At 35.4% G+C, this 12,041-nt stretch overlaps 1 long non-coding RNA gene across 3 annotated transcripts; it reads right to left on the bottom strand.

Moving 5' to 3' along the window:
* Positions 1 to 8,038: 8,038 nt before the first annotated feature.
* LOC147339189 (uncharacterized) lies at positions 8,039 to 10,470 on the bottom strand. 3 transcript variants are annotated; one of them, XR_015128905.1, is made up of 4 exons: positions 9,877 to 10,470; positions 9,534 to 9,710; positions 9,237 to 9,344; positions 8,039 to 8,747 (listed from the first exon to the last, which is right to left on the bottom strand). It is a non-coding gene; the product is annotated as an uncharacterized LOC147339189 (long non-coding RNA). The 3 variants fall into 3 exon arrangements; XR_015128904.1 differs by lacking the exon at positions 8,039 to 8,747 and adding an exon at positions 8,840 to 9,118; XR_015128903.1 differs by lacking the exon at positions 8,039 to 8,747 and having other exon boundaries at positions 8,840 to 9,344.
* Between the last annotated feature and the right edge of the window lie 1,571 nt (positions 10,471 to 12,041).

The following is a 12,041-nucleotide window of genomic DNA, read 5'->3' as shown; positions in this document are numbered from 1 at the left end:
CCAAACAAAAACAAACAGAAACACACACCGTCAAAAAATACAGACAATTAATGAAACGAACGTAATACAATATTTTAGTTGCCTCCTTTTGCAACCGTAATAAATTGAATAATAGATTTCAGTATTATTTTTCTAATTAAATGTTCTACTTTAGTAGTCCTTAACCAATGTTTTATAAAAAGGAAAAGGGTTGAGAATTTGTGTCATTATGTCATTTACTTGTTAAAAATAGGTCATTAGAAATTCACTTAATACTCTGGATAAAGAAAATGGAGTCTAGACTGGTTTAACTTCTTAAACAGCTGAAAAAAAATATTGATATCATCAATAAGAATGAGTGGCACAGAGCATCTATAATTAATGCTACCATTAATGGCAGAGAAGGGACGCGAGTGCAAATTGAATTTCAAAATCCAATATAAAAGCATATATAGTCATATACTGGAAGTCAGCAAACAAGAACAACCAAAGGCAAGGAAATTGGCAGGCAATGGTCAAGTTCAGAAAATAAACCAAAATAAGTATCCAAAAAAAAAGAGGAAAAGAAAAAAGCAACACAGAAAACCACTTCAAAGAGTTATTTCGATGAGTACAAAGAATATGCCTAAAGAGTGGTGACCTCCAAGATTTACACACCAGTTTAAGTAACCGTGGAAAGGTGGTGAAAAAATTTGTTGGGAAACTCCAACTAAAAGTAAAATTAACCAGTGCAAATATAAACAATAGCTTTCAAAACAAAACAGATACTAGATCATCAAAATCTTGAAAAATACAGTGCTGGTCTATCACTTGTGAAAATGAAGCAAAAACATTTTTTTTTGTGTGTGTGCGTGTTTTTTTTTAATTGATGTGTCAATTTTGCTATCTTACTGTGTGACACTGCCTCTGCTGAGAATGAGCTTAGTTTGAAATCATCTAAAAAGAATTAATCTCATTCTCTTCGTCTCACACCTGTCTCCATCTGCTGCCTAGAGACTTGTTTAATTGTTTTGCTTCACCTTTATCTTGTGCAAATGTGTTTGAGCCAAAACATACATGAGCCCGGCTGTTGGATGCCATTCTGGGAAAATAACCACTGGCACAGATAAAGTGAATAATTGTCTTCACCCTTTAGAAAACCTTTGAAATACTCACAAATATAATCAGATAAATATTAGATAATTCACAGTAGGGTTTTTTGAATTTGTTTGTTTTAGTTTTCAGTTGGACCAGAGGGTGATACAGTGCAGATTTATCCTAATATCAGACACATCCATGACCTTACATTTACGCTATCTTTAGTGTTACATTGTCTTCAATTGATTTTCCCAAACCAGTCAATAGAGAACAACACATCCACTTAAATCTAACAACATTACCAATAGTGAGACATAACAATACTAGTATCATGATGCAGGAGCTGATTGGCTAACCATCATTTCTCCTTCTGTGCTCATTTTTTGTAATCAAGGGACCTTTCATAGCACTATTCCGAAAAGTCAGACACATTTGTGTAAGGAAAAGAAATATTAATTACAGTTAATAAACATTACAGATGTGTGATTTGTAATGCATTTTAACTTTTAATAAATAAATAACAGACAAAAATTGCTATCAGTTATCATAGTACGTCTCTAATTTTCATTGTCAAGTCAAATAAACGAGTGTATTCATCTTCACAGAGCTTTAAAATGCAGCCTGTCGTATGAGTGATTATGGATCCATTCATTCGAGTTCATTTATATCTCTGGTGGTAGGAATGAAGTATGTGTTTCTTTTTTTCTTTAAATATCTTCATGAGTGATGTCTTTGTAATGGCATTAAATCAAGTTGTCTTGCGTCTTTGGGTTTATTCTGTCCATCTTGAATGTTGCTTTTGCTCATCAAAAGCTAAAATTGTTTGCAATTTGCTAAAATCCTCTAATGATGACATATTCTAAACTTGGGTATTTTGAATATCACTTTGCAATTATCTGTTATTTTAATAAATCACTACAGAAGTCTGGAGGCAAAACCTTTAGATGGAAAATGAAATACCAAAATATCAAAATATCAAAATACCAATAGCTTTTCACACTTTCATATATAAATTATGCTGTTGAAGCAGAGCGTCAAGTGTATTCATTTTATGACAGCAGAGAAACAGAACATCCAGGGCCATCTTCAAGCTCTGAAATCAAGTATTTATCAGAAGCAGCTCACAACACAGCAAGAGGGGTAAAACTCTTTCCTTGTCATGTTGCACCTTCTGTGATGAGTTCTTGGTTCTCCTGGTTGGTCATTTTCGCTCTCACTCTCTCTCCCTTTCCTCTGACTGTGTGGGTGGGTGTTTCAGAGGCGGAGTTTTGCCATGGTATCCATCCTCTGAAACACCCACCCATGAAGGATTCCTGATTACACACCTGTTCCAGTTCAAGATAATTATAGCTGACTTATTTAATATGAAGGTTTTCCGTCATTCAGTGCTCAATCTTTATGCCACAAGCGGTAACCTGCTCTGCTTTTTGTTAGTGGGAGTAACTCAGGAAATTGTGTTTGCGGACTTGACCTTTTTTATATCTTTAGCTCTGTACACTATCAAAGTTGATTTTAAATCAAACCTGTTATTAAAAAAAAGAAACACTGTCAGGTTTAATTTAAGAGGTTTAATAAAAGTATTACATGATATTGATCTGCTAGCTGTTAGCTGGGAGAAGTTTCCTCTATTATTGTTGCTGCTGCTATGTTGTTGCAAATACCACCACAGCATTTTAGTGCTTTTGAGGCTAATAACAGTGATATTAATTGCATTTCACTGCATATAACATTACAAACATTTAAACCTGCTGTTAGTTAATGCTACTAATGTATAATGAACTAATGTATAATGAACTGTGCCGTCTTCATTCCTGTTCACCTTGTACAACTCAGACTTTCAATACAACTCGTGCTCATCAAACTGACTCTGCAATGGTTGGATCTATTAGTGATAGGCAAGAGAAGTACAGTCTGAGTGGATGATTTTGTGGAATTGTCTGAACAGATCGAAAGAGGACAACTGCAAGGCCTCTGTCTATCCTGGGACAAGTTGTTGATATAAGCTGTGTCCCAATTCCGGGGCTGCATACTTCGAAGGCCACATTCGTATGCCAGTTACGTAACAGGAAGGCAATGAGGGTGATTTCATTTGGTTTCCAAGACTCATCCAAATGTGTCCCACAGATGTGTCCTGATTTTAAAGAATACATTAAGTGTATTCTTTTCAGCCCACACTATCTGAAGATTGCACACCGGTGGCAAATAATTACATTTTCCGTGCAATAAACTTTTAATGGTAAGTCACAGATTTCACCTCATGAAGGTATCTAGAGGTACACATGTTAAAATAACAAAAAACCTTAACACCTCAAATTTGGCTAAATTTGAGCTAAGTCACATGACATTAATGATGACAGTTGCTACTTAATGGGCTCAGGTCCCACATGCTTTTAAAGGCATTGCTTTAAAATGTCAGTGGTTCAAAAGTTGACTGTAATTTTACAGAGTCTGTGACAATTTTATGGAGTAGCAATAATATATCCTGGTTTTCACAGTTAAATATCACTTTCAAAGTCCCATCAAGATTATTATTTTGTTGCTGATGCTGGGTTTATTTGGTGGTGTCCAGTTTGGTGTGTTTTCATGTTTGTTTTAGGGAGAAACGAGCAGACAGTTCACTTGTTAAGCTAAACAAGACAGATCTGTAGGATAATGTCTTTTTTCCTTATAGATATGTTTCCTGTGTGATATTAAAAAACACAAAATATATATAAGGGAGAGGTTATGGGACAGAGAAAAAGAAAGAGGAGCCAGCCAGTGGCAGCTGATGAGAAGAGGGGAGAAATATATGAGTAGTTTTCTCTAGTTTTGACCAGTTTATGATAGCTATTCAAAATCCATCTTTTTAGTTAATGTTAAAATAATGTTGTCATCAAAGTGGGATTGTGGATGTTTTCAGTGGTGGAAAAAGTACTCGAGTAAAATATAAAAAGATCAGATCAGTATGTAAATATCACGAAAAGTAACTCCTGTCAGTATTTTATCTCAGTTGTTTGAAATACATTGCATTTTGAAAGGATATTACTGCTATATTCATCTGTCTGTTCCATATTACAGCTGTAGACCTTATGTTATGCTTTACAAATTTTGAGGGAACTTAAATTGCAGCTATTAAATAATATTTTATAAGGATTTATCTGTATCATCTCTGTCCTGTTAGACATTTATCAGCCAGATACCTTTTCCATTGTGATTTAGGACACAGCTCAAGTGTGTGGGTAAATTACAGGGGTCCACATCAACAGACCGAAGAAAAACCAGAACGGAGGCTGTGTACAAAAAAGAGAAGAGCAGGCTATATTTCCTTAGCAAGCTGAGATCCTTTAACATATGCAGCAAAGTGTAGTTTTTATCACATAGTTGGGACAAATGCACACAAACGTATGTGTGTGTGTGTGTGGGGGGGGGGGGGGGGGGGGGTTAATAGGGAGGGGTAGTTCGTGACACAAGCAGACTCAATACCGCTATCGGGAAGGGCCAGCTCTTAGACTGGCTGTAAACTGGGCACATTTGAAGCTGTCAAAAAGAAACTTTGATCCATCGTATATTCCTGACCACCTCCTACACCATTTACTGAAAAGGCAGAAAAGACTAATTCACTTCTCTTTCATTTTAATGGAGAGACCAAATATCAACCAAAAATCCAGGAAAAGCACATTACATGAACATTACACACTGACTTGCATGTCATTGAGTGAAATAATTATTTGACCCCAAGCAAAGTAGGACTTAGTACATGGTGGAGAATACCTCGGCACAGTTGTAAGACAATTGTTGTAGTTGGTCACCCGGTTTGCATAGATCTTAAGAGGGATTTTGGCCCACTCATCTGTACAGAAGCTGTCAAACTTCATTGTGTTCCTTGGCTGCTGCTCGGTCACTCAAAGTTTCAGATTTTTCTATACGACTGAGGTCTGGAAACTGGCTGGGCACTATATTACCTTAATGGGCTTCTTCTTTATCCACTCCTTTGTTTTTGTTGTCTTTTTTGACTCAATGTCATGCTGGAAAACCCAGCATCAGTGTTATATTCAAATTGTTTTAGCTTGTTTATGGTTAACATTTTGTGGACAAAAGTCCTGGGCCAACTACACACCCTCATAAACTGCTCGACCATGGAAACCGATTCCATAAAGGTCCTAGTGTAAAGTTTTTTTTGTTGATGTCAGTGCGAGAGGAGATTTGTAATTTTACAGTTATTGCAGCAAAGTACTGGCCACTTATACACACCTTAGCTGTAACTTAGTGACCATGGTCTGCCACTTTATGAAAATGCTACTGCCATATCTAGTTTTTATTACTTTATATACTTTTATATATCATTATAATACTAATGATATATAAGAGTATAACACCAATCATTATTTACTATTTATTGAACTAAATGAGAACTGGATATTGGGGTTTATGCTCATTGTTTGTCTTTTTCTTTGTTAATGTACATACATGCTGTATTGCATCTTGGGGTATACCTGGTCAGAACAGAATACAGTTAGACAGTTAGAGAAGACTATACTCACAGCGACCAAAATGACCAGTTGCTTTCTTTCCCGGGATCTAGAATATTCTGACCCCTCAAACACAATCTGTTCTTTTCATCCTGAAAGGCTGAGTGCTATCAGGATGAGGACTTCTTCCATCACAGCACCCACACACTGAGACAGAATGACGGTTATTTTGAAACTTTACACTTTTTGCACTTTCTAAGTGCTGTGGTACCAGCTGGCTTCCATCCCTCTACCCCATCTCCATGATTTGTGTATTCATTACTGTACTTTCTGTGTTTGCAGTTGTTTTGTGTTTAATGGTTACATTCTTCTCATTTCTTAGACTGTCTTTGCTTATTTAAACCTGGAAACACATGACAACTAAGACAGTTTTCTTCTAAACCTTTGTCGTTAACCCTCAACTTTAAATTACAGCTCTACTGTTTTTAAAAAATGGTACTGCGCTAATCATTAAAACAATTTGTGTTATTTATATTTATATTTTTGCCACACTTGAAGCCATTTCATATGATCATTGCAATATGTTTGTGTGACACTCCAGTGTGCCTCTGTGTATTTCAAACTTACATAACTCTTGTTACTAAAACTTGTCTTTTCTGAAATGTTGTGTTTATGTGTATAGCGATGGCATGATAGGTATGAACTTGCCACTATAATTGCCACAGTCAGAATGTTGTTCACTCCATAAACTGAGAGACTAATTGCATAAAGGCTACACTTAATAAAAAATCGTTCACGTTGAACAGCGCATGCATGGCTGTTTTTATAGTATGATTATCATGCAGCTAATTATTGTTTTTAATGACTACCATAATCACTTTTCATTACAGCACATTGTTACTCCTGTACACAATCAAGAACCAAAGCAAAATCAAAATGAAAGCAGAGATAAGGAATTATCTTTTCACATCTACTTAATGGCAGAATAGGAATTTTTTTAGACAATGAATGAGAAATTAAATTCCTAAAAAATACTTTTTAAAGTGGATTCTATGCTTTTCACAGATTTATTTGCACACTGCTTGGAGGTTTCACAAAAAAAAAAAAAAAACCCAAAGAAAATTATGTGCATGCTATCACATTTGTGCATTGCTACCACTTCAGTGGTGAGTCTTCAAATGTGTGAAGCTTCATGTTTTGGGGCCTATCATCTCCCTCCAGGTACCTGCATGTTTCCTCAGGCACCCAAAGCTGTGGACTTCTCCAGACACGAGGTGATAAGCGGTATTTGTGCTGCAGCCAAACCTGTCTGAGCTTCACAGTAGCTGAAACTGAAATGTGAATACATTCTTCTACCCTGTCCCCTCCCTGGCTTATAACATAATTAGATCTGCTCTTTCTTCCTCTTTGCCTACACTTTTCTTCAAATTTGTCTCAGATTAAAACAGAAATATCTCGTTGTGCTGCCAAGGAGTCTGGCTGGGGATGTGACAATCTCATGTTTGAACATCCCATTTTGTCATGTGCTGTTGCTGAAAACACTCTGTGTTGATCCAAGTTGTGTCTCACTTCTGCTCACAGTGCTTCCATTTTACGTACCTTTTAAATCAATGGTTATATTCAAGGTGCTAAAAACCATACAATCTACAGATGATGGCAAAACACAATATTGCCAAGTGAATTTGTTTTCTGATTTTGTTCCCCATGTTATTTCTGCAAGTGTCTGTGTGGTATGTGAACAATTTAAGAAATAGTATTATGATAAATAGTACCACCGATCAGTTAGAAATTGCTCTGTTTTTTAGGGGCCCCTAGTGGGGAAAAAAAATACAATGGGTAATTTGGTAAAAGAAACCCCATATTTACTTGCAAATGTAACTTGCTTGTAGGGTAGAATACTTCTTATTAGGGAGAAGTATGGGCTGACAAATAGAAATCATATTGTCATTTTCAGCTTTGCTGAAATAGTTTAGTTACTTTTAGGTACCACTTTACAATAAGGCTCCCCTTATAGATGCTAATAAATAGTTTATAGCTATATTATTAATTAATCTGTAAATGCTTTATAAACCATTATTAATGGTTTATTATGCATTAGTTAAGGGTGAGAAAGAGGAAAAAAACTGACCGGTTTCTTGCCAAATAGTGAGCCAAATGTGTTCACCTATATATTTCATCTAGAGTTGCTATATTAAACATTTCAGACTAAGTTACTATCCTGTAAGCACAATCAGCATTTGTAAACATATTTTTTATCACATAAAATTGTACTTCAGAAATGCATTATAAATATCCACAACTATCAATCGGAGCTTTGTTGTAAAGTGTAAAGCATAAAACCATTTATTAATGAATAATAAATATTTATAAATGCCAAATGGGAGCCTTATTGTAAAGTGTAAAGCATAACACCATTTATTAATGACTACTAAACATAAATGACAAAAGAGAGTTTTGTTGTAAAGTTTAAAACATGTCAACATTTATTAATCACTAATAAACATTTATAAATGACAAAAGATAGCTTTGTCGTAAAGTTTAAAACATGTCAACATTTATTAATCACTAATAAACATTTATAATTGCCAAAAGTGAGTCTTAAATGTATAATGTCACCATTTATAACACTTAGACCTAAATTACAATCAGTGCTTGAAATAACATTTAACTACTGTCAAAAATGGCAATGTATTGTAAGAGTAACACATGTAAAATTAAATGTGTTTTTTAAAACACCAAACAGTCACCCACTCCAAAAAAAGTTCATGCCAGACTGGTTCAAACTGGAAATATTTTTTGTATGTCCTTAAATAAGCGTCCCAGTGGTCCATCAGGGTGTCGCGAACCAAGCCAAGATGACCACTCAAGAACCATCAGGTGTTCCTCCAGCAACTTCTCAGTGCGATTTCCTCTTAGTCTACGGACATGTCCTTTGATGGTCATCCAAGCCCTTTCGATATGCTGTGTATGACTGCCAGATTGAGGATCTACAAACCACCTGCTGTGATTTACAGTGTAATGTCTGTACCCTATGTTTGTCAAAACATTCTTGTAGGCTCTCCACTCATCACTGATAATGGCACTACCCAACTTAACATGCTGTCTGATCAGAGGAACAAGGTGGCGCCTTGATCATTTTTCAACAAGTTTTAACACGAGCCTTCGCCTTTTGTCTTTAATTCCCATCATTCCAAATACCCATTTCTTCCTTTTCCATGCATTTCCAAAGCGTCCACGTGCATACTGAAAACAAAAAGAATAAAATTAAACAGAATATCTACAAAGAAACATTCAAAAAGATGGTTGCTTCTACTAATTTGTTTTACTTATGGTAAAGGTTTCCATGTTTAGAGGACACATTCAGATCTGCATTGATTCTAACAAACCTGTCTGAGAGTTTACCAACCTTTCGCTGATGACGGGGACAGCTTTCATCTATAACCACAAATTCTCTGTCACCACCAAGACGGTGTCCATTGTTTATTCTGTGTCTTTTAATTGCACGTATACAAACATGTCGAATGTGTCTTGCCATGCTACTTAGTGTTCTGGAGCTGCCAGCCACTTCATCATCGATCATATCTATTTGTCTGAGCCTGAGCCCTTGTGAAAATCTGTGATAGAAATTGAGGCAATTATTACTTACTGAGGCCCTAATTTTATTTCACAAGTCTCGTATTGGTGTTCAATTATGAAAGGTGCATTGCTATTAATGTCTACATCTACATATACCTGTAAATGAACTTCATCCAACTGAAAAGAGATGTTTTTGATTTCTCAAAGAGGGAGCCAGTTCTAATTGTTCTGGAAACTTTCCTATGACTTGCTCTTTTGCAGCACCTGAGAACATATCAATGAGTTAAGTAAAGAAATGGACCCTTAAACAAGAGCATTAATTGAAAAGATAATCACAAAATTAAGTATGAAGAAAATAATAATGAAAAGAGGTTAATGCTCCCTCTTGCATTGATAACCGAAATATTTTGTTATATTTACTACATGCACTACATTATCATGCATTATACATACCACATATATTGGTCTTTCTTCACCACGGAAATCATTTTCATCTTATGGTGACAAACAGGACATCTAAGCTTCTTTTTTAGCAGGTGTTTCTTCTGCAGCCATTTAATGAGCCTTAGTGCCTTATATTTAGTTTGTTTTCCTTCTATTCTGGCGCGCAATCTCATTCCCAAAGACATTCTGGTGGAAAAAAATGAGTAATTTATTTTATTATCACCTCGAAACACCGTAAAATACTCTATGGGAGTCTAGTGCAAATCGGTTCAGAGTTAAAGAACTTCACATGCTATATAAAACAAGCCCTATAATCAAAAATAGTCCCACGCAAAAAAGAGGATTGTCTCACCTGTTATAATGTATCTCCGACTTTGTTATGTAGATCTAACCCGCTGGATTCATGCTAAAAAAATATGTTCTGCTGCCAAAGGGAGGGAAAACAAATTTAATTTAAACGCAGAGGAGCTTATACAACCATCCAATCACAGTTAACTTTATTAAGGAAAGCCCCTCCTCTCAGAGCGCGACAGGCAGTGGAGCGCTCTGGAAGGTCAAGCCAAAGGGGCACGAACAGACACACTGAAGGCGCTCGTTCAAGTTGCTGCGCCATGGATGGAGCAGAAGATAAAAATTTGTGTGCGTCTGCGACTTACACAGTTAGCACACGTTCGAAGAGATACAAAAAGCAGAGACTGGATGATCTAGATTGCACTAAGCCAACGACGTCAGCAGTTAGACATGAAGGTGAGTATAATGCTAGCTAGCTAGCTACCGAGCCATTTGGCTGCTAGCTACAGTGGCTAACTAACATCACATAACATGTGAATAGCTCTATTACTATTGGTTATTCCAAACGATTGATATCACTTAGTTGTATATTTTTAGTTTTGTTTATGTGCATCATTAAATTTATATTAAACACCCTGGTAAGGCAGTACACATAAGAATTATTTGCCTTGTTTTAGGAATGTCTGAACCACCACATGTGTATATAACATAATTTTTACAAAGTGGCTTTTTATAAATTCAAGTTGTAACCGTTTTTAATCAATATTTTATTTGAGTTTCCCAAGTTTAGATTATAAATTATTTTAGTATTGTAATTTAATAATTGTTTGTTCTTTAGATTCTTCTTCTAATCCTGCCCCTACTGCAACTGCCCTTCTTAACAAGGAGCGAGAGAAACTGACTTTTCTTAAGGAGGAACTGGAGCGCAACACCCTGATGGACCACTGGGACGCTTATTTAAGGACATACAAAAAATATTTCCAGTTTGAACCAGTCTGGCATGAACTTTTTTTGGAGTGGGTGACTGTTTGGTGTTTTAAAAAACACATTTAATGTTACATGTGTTACTCTTACAATACATTGCCATTTTTGACAGTAGTTAAATGTTATTTCAAGCACTGATTGTAATTTAGGTCTAAGTGTTATAAATGGTGACATTATACATTTAAGACTCACTTTTGGCAATTATAAATGTTTATTAGTGATTAATAAATGTTGACATGTTTTAAACTTTACGACAAAGCTATCTTTTGTCATTTATAAATGTTTATTAGTGATTAATAAATGGTGTTATGCTTTACACTTTACAATAAGGCTCCCATTTGGCATTTATAAATGTTTATTAGTCCTTAATAAATGTTGACATGTTTTAAACTTTACAACAAAACTCTCTTTTGTCATTTATGTTTAGTAGTCATTAATAAATGGTGTTATGCTTTACACTTTACAATAAGGCTCCCATTTGGCATTTATAAATATTTATTATTCATTAATAAATGGTTTTATGCTTTACACTTTACAACAAAGCTCCGATTGATAGTTGTGGATATTTATAATGCATTTCTGAAGTACAATTTTATATGATAAAAAATATGTTTACAAATGCTGATTGTGCTTACAGGATAGTAACTTAGTCTGAAATGTTTAATATAGCAACTCTAGATGAAATATATAGGTGAACACATTTGGCTCACTATTTGGCAAGAAACCGGTCAGTTTTTTTCCTCTTTCTCACCCTTAACTAATGCATAATAAACCATTAATAATGGTTTATAAAGCATTTACAGATTAATTAATAATGTAGCTATAAACTATTTATTAGCATCTATAAGGGGAGCCTTATTGTAAAGTGGTACCCACTTTTATTTTATTTGAAACATTGTGACTCTCTTTACAGTTTAAACAAGTTTTTATATCACAAGTTCTGTGCAGGCTTTTGTAAAAAGGCTACTAATAAACCTAATAGTATGATAGAAGGACCCAGAACACACCGCGTTTGCAGGGAAAATGAGTGTTTGTTTACAGTGCACACACACTTCTAGGTCCCAGTATCCCTGAAATAAGGAGAGCATGATTACCACATAGGACTCAGTTGTCCTGCCAAACTCTGTGGCACTACCATCTTTACTCACTGCACCACCCCTCCTCTGCAGCAAAACTGCAGACCACACCTTCACCACAAATAGATACTGACAGATACAGTAATTCACACTTAGTCAAACTCAG

This window comes from Aulonocara sp. 'chitande type north' Nkhata Bay, linkage group LG1, assembly GCF_057382095.1.
Source record: "Aulonocara sp. 'chitande type north' Nkhata Bay isolate Kocher_YH1m ecotype deep benthic linkage group LG1, A_spYH_male_GT1.1, whole genome shotgun sequence".
Lineage (NCBI taxonomy): Eukaryota > Metazoa > Chordata > Actinopteri > Cichliformes > Cichlidae > Aulonocara > Aulonocara sp. 'chitande type north' Nkhata Bay.
This window is presented reverse-complemented; position numbering and strand designations above follow the sequence as displayed.